Genomic DNA, 16,478 nt, shown 5'->3' with positions numbered 1-16,478 from the left:
TTGTCTAGCTCCATATACCAATCCTATTTCAGACCCTTATAAGCTCTCACCCAGACTATTACAATAACCTCCCCACTTCAATTCGTTACATCAATTCATCCTTGAAACAACTGTTAAAGTGATATACTTAAAGTATGAACCTGACTGTGTCATCCTCTCCTCAGTAAATACCAGGGTCTCACTTTTATCTCTAAGATTAAGTACAAAGACCTCTGTTTGCCATTTAAAGCCTTTTTGCACTCTATCTACAATCTACATTCCCAGCCTTATTTTAGATTGCACTTCTTCAGGCAAGTTTTTTTAACCAGACAAAGTTTATTACTATTCCTTAAACAGAACATTCCATCTCACATTTCCCATCTCTATATCTTTGCTTAGGCCATTCCTCATGCCTAGACTGTGCTTCCTCCCTTTGTCTGTTTCTCAGATTTTTATTTTCTCAATAGACCATATCAAGTGTCATCTCATATATACTTCCATTCTTTATTTCTCTATCTGTTAAGAACTAAATTTATTTTGTCTATGCTTATTTTCTACATAATCATATTATACATATTTCCTTTTGTATAATGTGGGTTCTTTCAGAATAGGGACTGATGTTTTTATACATTTCTAAAACCTAGCACAGTTATGAGCACCCAGTAGGTGCTTAATAAGTGATTATATATTGTTTGTTCCTTTGGCCTTCTAGGCTCCAAATCAATCTTTCTCTTTTTTCTTATGTAATCAGTACTTTTTCATGGCTTTTGCTTCAGAAGCCATCTGCTAAGTACTCCCTGAACACAGTATTTCATTCACCACCTCCATGTTTTCACATAACCCAGGACTCACACTTTTTTAAATGGACAACCTTCTCGTCTTCTTCTTTCAGAATCCTTGTTTTCCACAAGGGTCTGTTCAAATATTAATGTTCTGAATTCATTTTTTTTGCACTATACTTCTTTGTGCACATATGTTATCTATCAGTTAAATGGAAACCCCTTGAAGGCAGGGACTGTTTCATTTTTGCTATTGTCACATTGCTTTGAACACAGTGGTTGCTCAATACATATTGTGGAATGAATGTATGAATAATCCTATATTTAGAAGCATATGATAATAAACTAATTTCCCCAGCTTCCCTTAAGTCTCTGATAAATTCTTATCTTCTACCAGAAACTTTCCTTCTTGATCTTAATATCTTCCCTCAAAAAAATTCTTAATCTCATTTTTTGTGTTTTTTTATTAACAAGGCAATGGGTTTAAGTGACTTGCTTAAGGTCACACATTCCTAACTGCCCACAAATAAGCCTAAGGTCTCTCTCATACTTAAAAGGTCACACAGCTAGGTAATTATTAAGTGTCTGAGGTTAGATTTGAACTCAGGTCCTCCTAAATCCAGGACCAGTGCTCTATCCATTGCACCACCTAACCACCCCTTTTTTCCTCTGTTATTATATCCAATTTATCCAGTATATATCTTGTTTGAGTATAGCTATTTGCATGATTTCCTCCTCTCCTTGGAATATGAGTTCCTTTAGAATACTATTGAGTTTTTGGAGGGTAGAAAGAATAGTTTTTCCTTGTATCTCCATAGTAAGTTTGATACATAGTAGATCCTTATTTTAAAGGATTTTAAAGCATTTTAGCTAGTTGAGTGACTGGCTAAAAAAAGAAATTAAAGTATATTATTTTTTGTTAGCAATTTTGGACCTTAGGATGATTTCTGCTTTGAATATTCCTAGCAATTGCCCCAGATAAGTGTCCTTCAAAAACTGAAAACTTGGTCAAGAGAGACCTAGCTTCAAATTCTGCCTATAGTTATATGATCATAGACAAGTCCCCCCATTTTGAGGTCTCCTTTTCTTCATTTACAAAGTGGGGGCAATCATTGTAAAGCTCAGGTGGAGGTTTTCCCTATGCAAATGTCATGTATTATTAGGAGGCCCACACCACCCTGTGATACCAGCATTCTGGTAGATAGGGTCTTCTCGGCTAGGTAAGAAAGACCTCTGAAAGCAAAGATGGCTTTAGTTCTTGCTATGGAATGAAACAAAGCTACAGAGCTGGGCTGATGCTTGTCAGCAATGTGACTTTCTGCTTCTTCAATGTGCAGGGATGATAGTAATCTTGTTGCTGTGGAGACTGTCAGCTCTGGCATCTCTGTTTATCTGCAGAATGCTCAGTGGTTTCTGAAAACAGGTGTGGCCTTGTTGAGAGTAGCTAAGCCACAACTTTTTTGTTGTTGTTTAAAGTGCTCTGACTCTGGTAGAGGTTTTATCAACTTTCTAAATGCTTCTTAGTCTCCTTCAGGGACTGTTTATAAAGGTTGCTGAGAAACGCAGATCATGCCTGTTTTCTCACTAGATTTTCTGAGATGCCAAACTAGATAGATAGAAAATCTGGCCAAAGCACGAACTAGGTTTCCATGGCCGTTTGAAATCCATCTGTGGCCTGAACATTAGTGATTGGTTCATAGTTCCATGAGTCTCTGCATCAGCTGGGGCAAATCTCAAAAAGGGAACTGCCTTCAACTTAGCTTGCTTCAATCAACATTTATTAAATAATTATGTATATGTTAAGCTCCTCCTTCCCACCCCTCTGCCTTGTATCATTCCACAAATTATTGTGGATTAGTAAAAGAATATTATAGTTAGATCCATATGGTTAGTAATAGAATGCTTCTGAAAAGAAACACACTGAAAATATTTTGAATTTATTTTTCCCTATACAGGTTTTCTCCTTAGATAGAAGTTCTTAACATTGTGCCTATAAATTTGTTTTTGTAAATATATATATATGTATCCTTCATAATCTAACATAAATAACCTCTAAGTTTATGATCCTACAATCGCAAGTGCAAAGGAAATGTTCAAAGTGAGCAGAGCAGAACATTTGAGCAGAGAGGTCATTGCAATTTGAAGGGATCATTGAATCTTAATGGAAGATGAGACACCTGAACTAAACTTTAATTCCTTAATTTCATTCTAAGTTTTTCAGTCTCTGCAACATTGTGTTTAGTATCCCTCAAGTCTAGAATGCATTTCCTAAAAGACGTGTGTGGTGATAGGAAAGCATAAGATTGGGTGGTCCAGATTGGCTTTAGAATAAAGTACTTGAAGAGGAGAAGTAGAAAATAAAACTCTGTAAAGTATGGGGTATATGTGTGCTAGGTCTTGAATGCCAGTCTGAAGAATTTCTATTTTATTTTCTTGACAATGGGGAGCCACTGAAGGGGTTTTTTTTTTTGAGTATGGAAGGGGAAGCCCATATTAAGTGACAAACAAAATGTTATGTCCTTTTTCTAAATCTCATCTCATTTGATCCTCATATGAACCCTTTGAAGTAGGTGCTTTTATGAGGAAACTGAGATTAAGTGACTTTCTCAGGGTCATTCAGCTAGTAAGTATCTGAGGTTGGATTTTAACTCAGGTCTTCCTGTCTTCAGGTCCAGTAATCTTCCATTGCTGTCCATTGCTCCATCAGTTGACGCTGATGATGAATAAAGGAATGATGTGGCCAGACCTGTACATAAGGAAAGTCTCTCTGGCAATGGTCTGCAGCAAGATGGAAAGTAGATGGGATAGACTGGAGGTGGGGAATTCAGTTATGAAGGTACCACAATAATAGAAACTAGAGGTGATGATGACATGAACTAGATGAGTAGGAAGGTGAATAATAAGGAGGGGCTGATTGGTAGATAATTGAATGTGGTGCAAGAAGATGTAAGGAAGAAGAAAGAGTCAAAGGTAACTTCAAGGTTGCTTATTTTCCAATCTAAACCACCAGAAAACATGTCAGGCTGAGTCATTTGGCTATACCATCTCTGAAACCTTGTATTCTCATTTTTACCTCAGCCATGTTTTCTGCCTTTTCACAGAACAGGTACCTTCTCAACACCCAATTCCCACTCCCCCTCTCACTCCCCAGTTTTTCTCTCCTTCTCTGAAAACTGTAATTACATCCTTGCCACCATTTGTTCCAGAAAAGTTGTGATGATGCACTGTTGTATTGTTCACTTATTATCCTTGTGATTTCCAGGACCACAATTCCCTTCTCTAATCATTGCTTCTGTAGGGTTTTTCTTATGTTTTTAGAGTATCTAAGCTTTAAGGACAAAGACTATTTCTCACTGGCATTTATAACTCTAGCACTTATCATAGTGCTGGTCATACAGCAAGTACTTGAGAAATATTTTTTCTTTTATTCATTCAAGCATGGGTAAATAAATAAGAAATGGCATTATGAAGATTAGGGAAGTAATAGGGAAGAAGTAAAAAAGGAAGGAAGGAGAAGGAAGGAAGGAAGGAAGGAAGGAAGGAAGGAAGGAAGGAAGGAAGGAAGGAAGGAAGGAAGGAGGGAGGGAAGGAAGGAAGGAGGGAAGAAGGGGATGTCAGGTTATTAGCTAATGTTCTTAGCTTCTGTCTTGAAAATAAATGCATACTCATACACATTTGAATTTTTTTGAGATTGGGTCTCATCTCATTCAGTATTCAAGCATGGGTGAATAAACAAGAAATGGAATAATGAAGGATTAGTGAAGTAATAGGAAGGAAGGAAAGACTGAGGGAAGGAAAGAAGGAAATAAAGGAGAGAAAAGAGGGAAGGAGGGAAGAAAAGGGGGAAAGGGGAAAAGTGAAAGAGAGGATGGAGGAAATGAAAGCAAGATAGATAGAGGAAGGGAGAAGAAATCTTAAGAAGAAATAAGTGAAGGAAGGAGGAAGGGAAGAAAATAGGAAAAGAAGGAAGGAGGGGAAAAGGAAAGGAAGAAGGAAAGCTAGGAAGAAGGGATCATCAAGGGAGAAACTTTCAAAGAGAAAAGAAGAGGACTAAGGAGAAGGCATCAGGGGTTATACACATTTACATGGCTAGATGAGGTAGAGAAGTAGGTGAAAGAGATTAGGAGGGATTAATCAGACAGGAAGAAGAGCAGAAAAGCTCTTTTCAGATATCAAAGTAAGAGCATGTTTGATGCAGCAAGGAATCATTTCTCAGTTGTTTTGGGGTAGATAGTTGTGAGGAATGGGAGGATATGCCATAACATACAGCCTCTATTTGATAATATGGCTCTCAGAAGAGAAAGACAACTGTCTACATCCATACAGGTAGTTGTGAAGTCAGTTAGTCTATACCCATAGAAATATGAGTGTGCTGCAACAAGGGAAGTGAATGTGATCTGTGCTGAGATTAGATCTACTACTTGAACAATCTCAAGAGAAGCATCAATGAGCCAGGATGACAAGAAAGGAACAAGTAGGAAGGGGAAGATTCCATTGGCCAGACCATAGGCAGAAAACTAAAAGAAACTGGTTGGTTTGAAGAAAAGATTTAAGAGTAATAAGGACAACCAAAAGTGCCATAGACCTTGGAGTTTCAAAGAAAAATTTTGGGTCAATTGATAACATTTACATAAAGAAAATAGATATGAAGTCAGATTTAGAAAGATTTTTTTTAAACAATTAGAGCCATCCAGCAAGGGATTTTCTCAAGAAGTAGTGATTGTCCCTTCACTAGAGGAGTTAAAAAAAATGTCAACAATCTGTTGTGTTTTGGGATGATCTTTGACTTGATTCTTCAGAGATTACAGTGTTTTGTGACTCATAGACATAGGGCATTTACTGAGCAAATATCAATAGTAAAAAATGGACCTAAAAGGGAAAAACTTAGGATCATTAGATCCAATTTATTGTCTTTACAGAGTCTATGGAAGATATAGATACAATGAATTCTATAGATTATTCACCCAAATTTATTTATTAGTCTAGAAATAGACATTTTAACCCATTTGATAATAAGAAATTACAAAGAAAGAGAGATATAAGGGATACAATAAAAGCAAATGTATGATTTTTTTAAATATACTTATCAGAAGAGGGATTATATAGATTTCAAGTATCCCATCAGTATCTGCACAACATAAGAGAGCTCAAGGAAAGACTCCAGCACAATACACGGAATATTTGTTGGAGAATATGGTAAAAGTCACTCAGGGTGGGCAGGAGTAAAAGAGTCTTGACCTTCAACTTTGGAAGGAATGTTCACATCAGTGAAAGCATAGACCCACTGGAATGCTAGAGTATTAATGATACTGCCAGGGGTACTTCAGATGAGATTCAAATTTTCAATAAAGTTTAAACTGACTTCCAAAATCTCTTTCAAGCTCTAAAATTCTGAGATTCTATGAACTGTACTATTCAATGCTTTGTCAAGATATTAGCTAATATACTTAGTTTCTATTTAAAAAATAAATAAATACTCATACATTTGAATTTAATTCTTTTTTGAGACTGGGTCTCATTTAATTCAGGTTGTAAGAACAAGAGCTACTGATAGACCTAATTGCAAGAATGTTTGGTTTGGCTGCTTTAACCAGTTCAATTTTTCTGACCTGGGTTGATTCACCCGTCCTTAGGAAGCATCAGACGTCCCCTTCTCCCAAGGCTCGTCATATTGGCACCAGAAAACATAGATACCCCATAAGTTTTACCTCTATTGTAGCTCAGAATTCCCAGGTTCAAGACATATGCCAGTCTCAGTTGTCCCTAGTATCAGAAATTATAAATATTCACACTTGCTCCTAATTGTCAGTTAATAGAGGATTCATGTCCTTAATTACAGGAAAAGGATATTTACAGATGATACATTGCTGAGACTTTTAGTATGAGTCTTTAGAGCCCTTACCTTTTATTAGGAAGACCTAGAAAGCTATGAGGATAGTCAGAATTCAATCCTAATGCCAAAGAGACATATCATTTTTTCAGCACCATAAGTCCTATAGAACAACAACAAAAAAATTGTCCTTTTTTCTGAAATTTATAAAATACATGATAAAAATGTGTAAAAAAGGTCCTTTCTCTTCTCTTTGGCTATTAAGTCAAAGTAATTCCTTGACGATTTAGAAAGTTATTATTTATCAGTTTATTTTGAGTGGCCTATATCTTGACCCAACTCTGAGGATGAACGAGAATTATTCCTTATTCCATGTGGGACCTATCTCACCAGCAACATGGATTGGGTCAATAGAGAAATAGATGACTGATAAAAAAAAATAGAGAGAGACAAAGAAAAAAGAAAATTGAAATTTGAGGCCAATAAGTAATCAATTCAATTCCAAATCTTTTATTCATAGATTTTTTGGCCTTTGGAAATGGTCTCCAGACCAAGACTGAAAAAAGAATAACAAATTAAGTTTCAATTAAACTCTCAAAGTAATCATCATGGAGAGTCAAGGAGGTAGTTATTGTTTTGTTTTCCTTTTAGTAATTATCCGACCAGTTGTCTTTATTTCAGTTGACTGATGGAAGTTTAGCATTCTATCACTAATATTTCATGGATATTATCTCCAGTGTAACATAAGAACAAAAAAATCAACACAATCAAATGAAGGGGAAAAATTCATAGTCCTCTATAGTCTGGTGCCCACATTTCTTTAAGTGGAATTACCTATTAAAAATAACACATATGGCTTACTCTTCTTTGAAAGGCATAGGCAGAATTCCATGCTTTAGAAATATGGTAGAGACTTCTGGTGCCAAGTCAGTGGAGTAAGGAAAGAAACCCTCTGAAGTCCTCTTAAATTTCCTTCCAAACAACTAGAAAACTTCCTCAGAATTACTCTAAGAGCAGGGAAGTAGTTTACCAGCACAGCAAGAAAGCTTTATTTCACTGGGATGGATCCAAAAGTCCAAGAGCAACAAGTGGCAGCCACCAGTCTCATAGCAGGGGGTCTGCAGCAAGGCTCCAAGTCTAAGACAATCCATCAGTGAGGCCCAGTCCTTCTATAAATCAGCAACCCTAGTCTAGACAATACAGCAAGCTCCTAACTCAGTGACACCAATGCCAGTACAAGCCACTAGTGAGACCTTGACACCACTTCTGACCAGTAGTGAAGCCCATCCCATGACCAGTAAACAATGAGACCTCAGCCTTCTAGCAGAGAGACCTATTTTCATAGCAACCCAGAAACAGGGATATATCCCTAGAACAGGTTAAACTCCATGTCAAGAGAGGCCAACAGAGAGGTCTCCTCTCCCAGTACAAACCAGAAGGGAGACCTACACTCCAGGTAAGAGTTTTAATTTAATTAAGAAAAAAAAAAGATGGGTGGCTAGGTGGCACAGTGGATAAAGCACCAGCCCTGGAGTCAGGAGTACCTGGGTTCAAATCTAGTCTCAGACACTTAATAATTACCTAGCTGTGTGGCCTTGGGCAAACCACTTAACCCCATTTGCCTTGCAAAAACCTAAAAAAAAATCAAATTAATATTATCAAAAATGAAAAGGGTGAATTCACCACCAATGAAGAGAAAATTAAGACAATTCTTAGGAGCTATTTTGCCTAATTATATGCAATAATTTTGGCAATCTAAATTAAATAGATGAATATTTGTAAAAATATAAATTATCCAGATTAACAGAAGAAATAGAATACTTAAATAACCCAATCTTTGAGAAAGAAATTGAATGAGTCATCAAAGAACTTACTAAGAAAAAATCATCAGATCCAGATGATTCACAAGCAGATTCTGCCAAACATTTAAAGAGCAACTAATGCCTAATACTATATAAACTATTTGGAAAAATAGGTGAAAAAGGAATCCTACCAAATTTCCTTTTATGACACAAATACATGCTGATACCAAAACCAGGAAGTGTCAAATGAGAGAAGGAAAATTATAGACCAATTTCCCTAGTGACTATTGATGCAAAAATTTTAAATAAAATAATAAGAAAGATATTACAACAATATTTTAGATGTATTATACAAGAAGTTTTATACAAGAAGATTAAACAAGTATAAAACAAGGGTTTTATACTTAAATGTTCAATATTAGGAAAACTATCAGCATAATTGACCATATCAATACCAAAACTAATTGAAACCATATGGTTATCTCAATTGATGACATAAAAGCTTTCATCAAGATTCGGCACCCATTCCTGTTAAAAAAAAAACCTCAAGAACATAGGAATAAATAGAACTTACCTTAAAATGATAAGTATATTTATCTAAAATAGTCAGCAAATATTATCTGCAATTGGGGATAAACTGGAAGTGTTCCCAATACAATCAGAAGTGAAACAAGAAAGCCTATTATCGCCTCTATTATTTAATATTTACTGGAAATGTTAAAAAATTAAAATGATTAGACTAGGTAATGAAGTAAAACTATCACTCTTTGCAGATGATATGATGTTAAACTTTAAAAATCCTAGGAAATGAACTAAAAACTACTTGAAATTACTAACAATTTCAGCAAAGTTGCAATATATAAAATGAGCTCACATAAATCATCAGCATTTTGATATATTATCAACAAGGTCCAGAAATAAGAGATAGAAAAAGAAATTTCATTTAAAATAGTTGTAAACAAGATAAAATATTTGAGAATTTACCTGCCAAGACAATTCCAGAAACTTATGAACCATAATCACAACCATAAAAAGCTTTTCACACAAATAGTTAGATCTAAAAATATTAAGAACTCATCAGTAAGCCAAATCAATATAATAAAAGTGATGTTTCTACTTAAATTAATCTATTTATTTAGTGCCATATAAATCAAACTATCAAAAATATTTACAGAGCCAGAAAAAATATTATCAAAATTTATCTGGAAGAACTAAAGTTCAAAGGATATCAAAGGAATCATTGAAAAAAATGCAAAAAAAAGTTAGTTTAACTACATCATATCTCAAACTGAATTATAAAGTGCTAATATCAAAACAATCTGATATTGAATAAGAAATAGAGTACTGGATCAGTGGCATAGATTAGGTATAAGTTACATTATTGTAAATGACCATAGTATTGAAGTACATGATAAACCCCAAAATGTAAACTTTTAGAACAGAAACTCATTATTTGACAACAGCTACTGGAAAAACTGGAAAACAGTATGACAAAAACTAAATGAGACCAACATCTCACCCCATATATACCGAGATAAGGTCAAAATGGGTACATAATTTATACATAAAGGGTAATACCATAAACAAATTAAGAGAGCATAAAATAGTTTATCTGTGAGATTTATGGATAAAGATAGGATTTAGTACCAAAGAAGATATTGAGAGCATAAAAATATAAAATAGGTATTTTAAGTAAAAGATCAAGCATAAACAAAATCAATGCAATCAAAATATCAGGAAAGCAGAAGATTGTGGAAAGTTTTTTGCAACAAGTATAAATAAGTTTAAGGCCTCAATTCTTAACTATATAAAGAACTGAGTCAAATTCATAAAAAAATATGTCATTCCCCAATTGATTAATTGGGCACTTTTCAAGCAATGAAATCAAAGTTATTTGTAATCATACAGAAAAAATTCTCTAGCTCACTATTGTTTTAAGAAATGAACATTAAAACAACTGCTATGTACCACCTCACACCTATCAGAGAAGCTAATGTGATAAAGACAAAAAAAGGAAAATGTTAGATGTTGAAGGGGATATGGGAAAACTGGGATACCAATATAATGCTGGTGGAGTGGGAACTGATCCAGTCATCCTAGAAAGCAATTTGGAACTATACCAAAGGGCTATAAAACTATATATACCTTTTGATCCAGCAGTATCACAGCTAAGTCTATATCCCAAAATCTGAATAAAAGATAAAAAGATCTATTTATACAAAAATATTTAAACAGCTTTTTTGTGCAGTGACTAAAAAATGGAAATCAAAGAGATGCTCACCAATTGGGGAATAGCTAAACAAGTTGTGATTTATGGCTATAATGGAAAATTATTTTGCTCCAAGAAATTACCTGCAAGATGATTTCAGAAAAACCTAGAAAGATTTATATGAATTGATGCTAAGTGAAGTGAATAGAACCAGGAGAACATTAACAGCAACATTATTCAATAATCAACTATGGTAGACTTAGCTATTCTCAGAAATACAACAATCCAAGTCAATTCCGAAGGACAAACGATGAAGCATACACTCTATCTCCTGAAAAAGAACTGATATTGATCGAATACAAATCTTCTTGCACAGAATGACTAATATGGAATTATTTTAGATAATTGTACATTCATAACCTATATCTGATTGATTACAATCTCAGAGAGTCAGCAGGGGAGGGAGGGAGGGACTGAATGTGGAACTCAAACTTTAAATAAAAATATTTTTTAAAATGTGGCAAAGAGAAACACTATAAGAGAAAAAAAGCAGACATACATCCTCACATGAAATATAGAGGAACCAAATTTCTAAATGTGTGCTCTCTTCTAACTATTTAAAAATAGTCACACTACTTCATAATTAGGAAAGATCCCTGAAGCACAAGTAGAACCACCTAAGTCAAATATTAATTTGTTTGAGGTAGCTATAGTCAAACAGTATTTACTGGCCTTAGATTCAGAGAGATCTGGGTTTAAATTTCAGTTCAACAATTTATCAATTGCATGACCTTAGACAAGATGCCCAATCTCACTGAATTTTAATTTTCTTATTTGAAAAATGAGAGATAGGTGATTTACATTACCACCTGAAACCTTCTTCAGCTCCTAACTGAATATCTAGTGTGCCCAGGCAGCCCCTTTGTGACATAGAGCACACTACAGTTTGACCAACCTTGATCTCTTCTCATTTGCAATTAAGTTGCTGTTCAATCATTTCATTCACATCTGATTCTTTGTGACCCCATTTGGGGTTTTCTTGGCATTTCTTTGCCATTTCTTTCTCCAATTGCAACTAAGGAGACTTCACCAAGTCCCATTGTGTCAGAATCTCATAAACCGTATTGTCAAAGATGTCCCTAGAAAGAAAAATCGCTTTGTAGTATATATGATCATTCAACTTTTTCTTCAAGGTGTCTAACGAGGAATAACAACTATCTTCTGGAATAGAACATTCCACTTTTAAATAATTCTAATTGTTAGGAAGGTTTTTTGATTGTCTGGTAGGTTGGTTGATTGGTTGGTCTGGTTTGTTGCAGGGGTGGGGTCCCCTGACAACATGTTTTAATTTACCTCTTGGCAACTTTTTTGTTTTGTTGCTGGTTCAGTCAGCCTAGACCAAACAGAGCAAGCCTAATCTCTTCCAATTGACAACTCTTCAAATATTGAAAACAGTTATCACATTCCTTAGTCTTTTCTCCAAGTTAAATATCCCTAGCTGTTTCAACCAATTTTAATATTATCTCAACTGGAGGATCTTTGCCATAATGCTTGTCCCACCATTCCCTGCACCCAGTAAAAAGTGGCACCTAGTACCCTAACACTTAAAGTATTTGTTGTCTGACCAAGATAGAATACAGGACTATCACCTCAATAATCTTAGGTGCCATGCCTCTAGGATTGTTTATCACAGTATTGAATTATTTATTATATTTTTAATATATAGAGACTTTGCAACTTACTAAAAACTACAGATCATTAAATCTACTCAGAACTTGCCTTTCCTGAGGTAGCTTCAGTAAAACCATATTTATTGGTCTTCGATTCAGAGAGATCTAGGTTTAAATTTCAGTTTAACAATTTATCAATTGCATGACCTTAGACAAGATGCCTAATCTTGCTGAATATTAATTTTTTCATTTGAAAAATGATGATAGTAATACATGTAGTTCCTAATTTGTGTTCTTGTTATTATAGTCAAATTAACAAATGTATATATAGTATTTTATACACTATTATTATTCTCTTCCCTTAAGACAGAGTTTTCTCTGCTAGGTCATGGAATTTTGCATTTAAAAATGAAATAAATCTTACAGATGAGTGAACTGAGGCACATAAATGATAAGAATTACACTGATCAACTTATCTACATTAACACAAGTTTATTCTTAATACATCACTCATGTTAGGAAGCTTGTTTTGTACTTTAAAAGTGCTTCTAGAGAGAATTCTCAACTCAAAAGGGCAAATTCTAATTGTGACAGACCTGTGTAATGTGAAGTGCTCTGGACTAGAAAAATCTAGATTTAGGTCCTCGCTCCACTATTTACTAAGTTTATGACTTTATTCAAGTAAATGAAAATAATCAATACATACATACATATATATATATATATATATATATATATATATATATATATATATATATATATATATTAAGGGTATATTGTCCTTGCCCTATACTGAGCACTGGAGATACAAAAAAAGGGCAGTCTTTTCCCAAAAGGAACAATTTGGAAGAAAACATGCCAACAAATATATTTAAAAAAAAAACAAGCCATACACAGGATAGAAAGGAAATAATTAACAGAGGTGAGAAACTGGAATTAAGTAGGGTGGAGAAGACTTCCTGTAAAAAGTGGGAATTTTTTTTTTAATGGGACTTAAAGGGGACTTTTTTTTTAATGGGACTTAAAGGAAGCCAGAGAAGCCAGCAGACAGGAATGAGGAGAGTGTTTGAAGCATAGGGGATAGCCCAAGAGAATGCCTAGAAATGAGAGATGAGAGACTATATGTATGAGCCAGGAAGACAGTCATGTCACTGGATCAAACTGTGTGTAAGAAAACTGGAAAAGTACAAGTGGTCCAGGTGATGAAGGGCTTTAAATATCCAATAAAGCATTTAAGATTTGTTCCTGGAGATAACAGGGATCCATTGGATCATGATTGGATCTGCATTTCAGGAAAACCATTTTTGGTGGGCAAATGGAGGATGGATTAGAGTGGGGAGAGACTTGAGTCAGGGAGACCCACCAGCAGCTAGAACAGTATCAGATTAGAGAAGGGGGGTATATTCAAGCAATGTCCCTGGCAACATTTTGGATTTGGGGAGTGAGAGATGATGAAGAATCCAGGATGACTCCTAGGATAAAAGCCCGAGGGACTGGGAACATAGTATTGCTCCCTACAAATAATTGAAAAGATGATAGGAAGGAAAGGAGTGGTTAGTAAGAAAGATAATGAGTTCTATTTTGGATAGTTAATTTGAAGATGTTTAACAGACATCCAGTTCAAGATGTCTGAAAGGCAGTTGGGAAGGTGAGATCGGAGATCAGCAGAGAGACTGGGGTAAAAAAGAACTATTTGTACCCTACCTGGGGAAGAATTTTTATGTTCATTTTGGTCTAATCATCCACAGTCAGACACACTCATGCATGGGTTATTAAAATAGCTTACTGGTGGGTCTGCCAACCTTTTCAGCTCTTTTGAAACAAAAGTATAACAATCAATTGGTCAGGAAAGTTAGATTTGAGAATCATCAGCATCGAGATCGTAGCTGGGACTGGATGAGATCACCAGCATAGAGGGAAAGGAGAGGTCCCTGGAGAAAACCCAGAGGTACATCTAAAGTTATAATTCAAGATCTTGGGGAGGATTCAACAAAGGAGACAGAGAAAGAGGTCATATATGTAGGAAGAAACTCAGGAGAGAGTAAAGGCCAGAAAAACTAGAAAGAAGAGAGTATCAAGGAGGATGAAGATATAGAAAAGGTGATTGCATTTGTAAGTAAGAGATCATTAAATATATCTGAATATGTGCCTATATATATGCATATACATATATAAAGCCTTATGTATATAATGTTTTATGCATTTTATATATATATGTCTGTATATAAATATATATATATATATATATATATGTGTGTGTGTGTGTGTGTGTGTGTGTACATTTTATAGATATGTACACTTTATATTATCCCTCTTCCAGGGTGGTTGCAAGAATAGTGAAGTACAAGAGAAATGTTATATTTAATCTTGGAAAGTCCAGTGTCTCTGTCAGGTTGATGGGGAAGATTTCAAAGGTAACACAAGTTATTATTTTTTGATTCATTTCAGTCGAATAAGCACTTATTAAAAGTTTGCACTATGCAAGGTGATAATGGAGCTACAGAATTTAGTTAGAGTTTGTCAGTCCCTTTATGCATATTACCAATCTAGGTTGGAAGCTACCATGCCTAGGATCGGTCATGGGACTGACCCTCACATGCCAGGAAGTTAGGTTCATGTCCAGGACAGATAGCACTAATCTTAAGCTGTTCTCTCAACCTATTTTTTCCCAACTGGAGGAAGCATCAGATTGAATTTACTGATGACAAGTGTTGATCATCACATTTCCAGCACTAGGCTGATGAATGGACATTTCTGATGACATGTATCTTCCTTTAGTCTTCCTCTTTTGAAAGTTCCCAAATCACAGTTGAGTAGCTGTGGAGAACTTGAAAAGGTAGGTAGTGACATTAATGATGAGTAGCAAAAAGACTTATTTTTAAGGTTGGCTAAATATAGTCTAGGTGTGATTTCCTAGAATGAAAATGTTACTGTTCATATAGCTGAATGACTAGGTCCCTTTCAGTACTAAAGCCCTCTGACTGATGCTGAAACGTCAGAGAAATGACAGGAATTGTTTTAGTCATCTGAAAAAATTGGTACATTGTTTTGGTCCCTGGATACAGTAGCTCAGGAATGGTCAAAGAGAAAAAGGAGGCAACTGTAGGGCAATGGAATGGGAGGAAATCATTTTGAACTTCTTGGTTTGTTCTCTTATCTTTTACTGATAAGGAGAACAAGAATAGATATTTAAGTGATACCTGAGTGACCTCTAAGTCAAGAGGAACTGAGTTCAAATCCAAACTCAGACACTTGACACTTACTAGCTGTAGACCTTGGACAAGTCACTAATCCTGATTGCCCCCATATCCTAGGCCATCTTCAGTTGTCTTGACTCTTATCTGGCCACTGAACCCAGATGGCTCTAGAGGAGAAAGTGAATGAGCATAGCACTCCCTCACTCAAATCCAATTCATGTGCTTGTCCTGACATCACTTCTCTGATGTCATGGTCTTCTTCAAGAATGAAGGCCAAATATCATCAGAAGAAGAAACACACATATGTGTGTTAAATATTCATCATCATGAAAAAATTTTATACAAAAATAATTCTCCAACTTAAACTTTTCTTCATAAATTTGGCTGTCTCTCGATTTATCTGATCAGTTGTTTTCATTAAGAGGTATTCAAATCTCACTAATAATAAAAATTCACATTTATTTAATCTTTGCAATACACAAAGCATTTTCTTCGCTACCAGAATCTTACTGTTGGGGCAACTAGGTGGTACAGTGGACAGAGAACCGACCCTGGAGTCAGAAGAACCTGAGTTTTAATTTAGCTTCAGACACTTAATACTTAGCTGTGTGACCTTGAGCAAGTCACTTAACCCCAATGTCTTGCAAAAACCAAAAGAGAGAGAGAGAGAGAGAGAGAGAGAGAGAGAGAGAGAGAGAGAGAGAGAGGAGGAGGAGAAGAAGAAGAAGAAGAAGAAGAAGAAGAAGAAGAAGAAGAAGAAGAAGAAGAAGAAGAAGAAGAAGAAGAAGAAGAAGAAGAAGAAGAAGAAGAAGAAGAAGAAAGAGGAGAAAAGAAAGGGGAAGGAAGGGAGAAGAAAGCAGCCAGGTCAGAACCTTAAAAGACTGACACATTTAGGGGACTAGCTATGTGTTATGATTGAGAAAAAGCAATCAGGGAGAAAAGAGTCAAAAGAGATGTCAAGGTAGCACAAACTTTGAGGAAAGAAAAAGGGGTGGTTAATAGTGCCCAGAGT

The sequence above is a fragment of the Macrotis lagotis genome, chromosome 1 (assembly GCF_037893015.1).
Source record: "Macrotis lagotis isolate mMagLag1 chromosome 1, bilby.v1.9.chrom.fasta, whole genome shotgun sequence".
In the NCBI taxonomy this organism is placed as follows: domain Eukaryota; kingdom Metazoa; phylum Chordata; class Mammalia; order Peramelemorphia; family Peramelidae; genus Macrotis; species Macrotis lagotis.
This window is presented reverse-complemented; position numbering follows the sequence as displayed.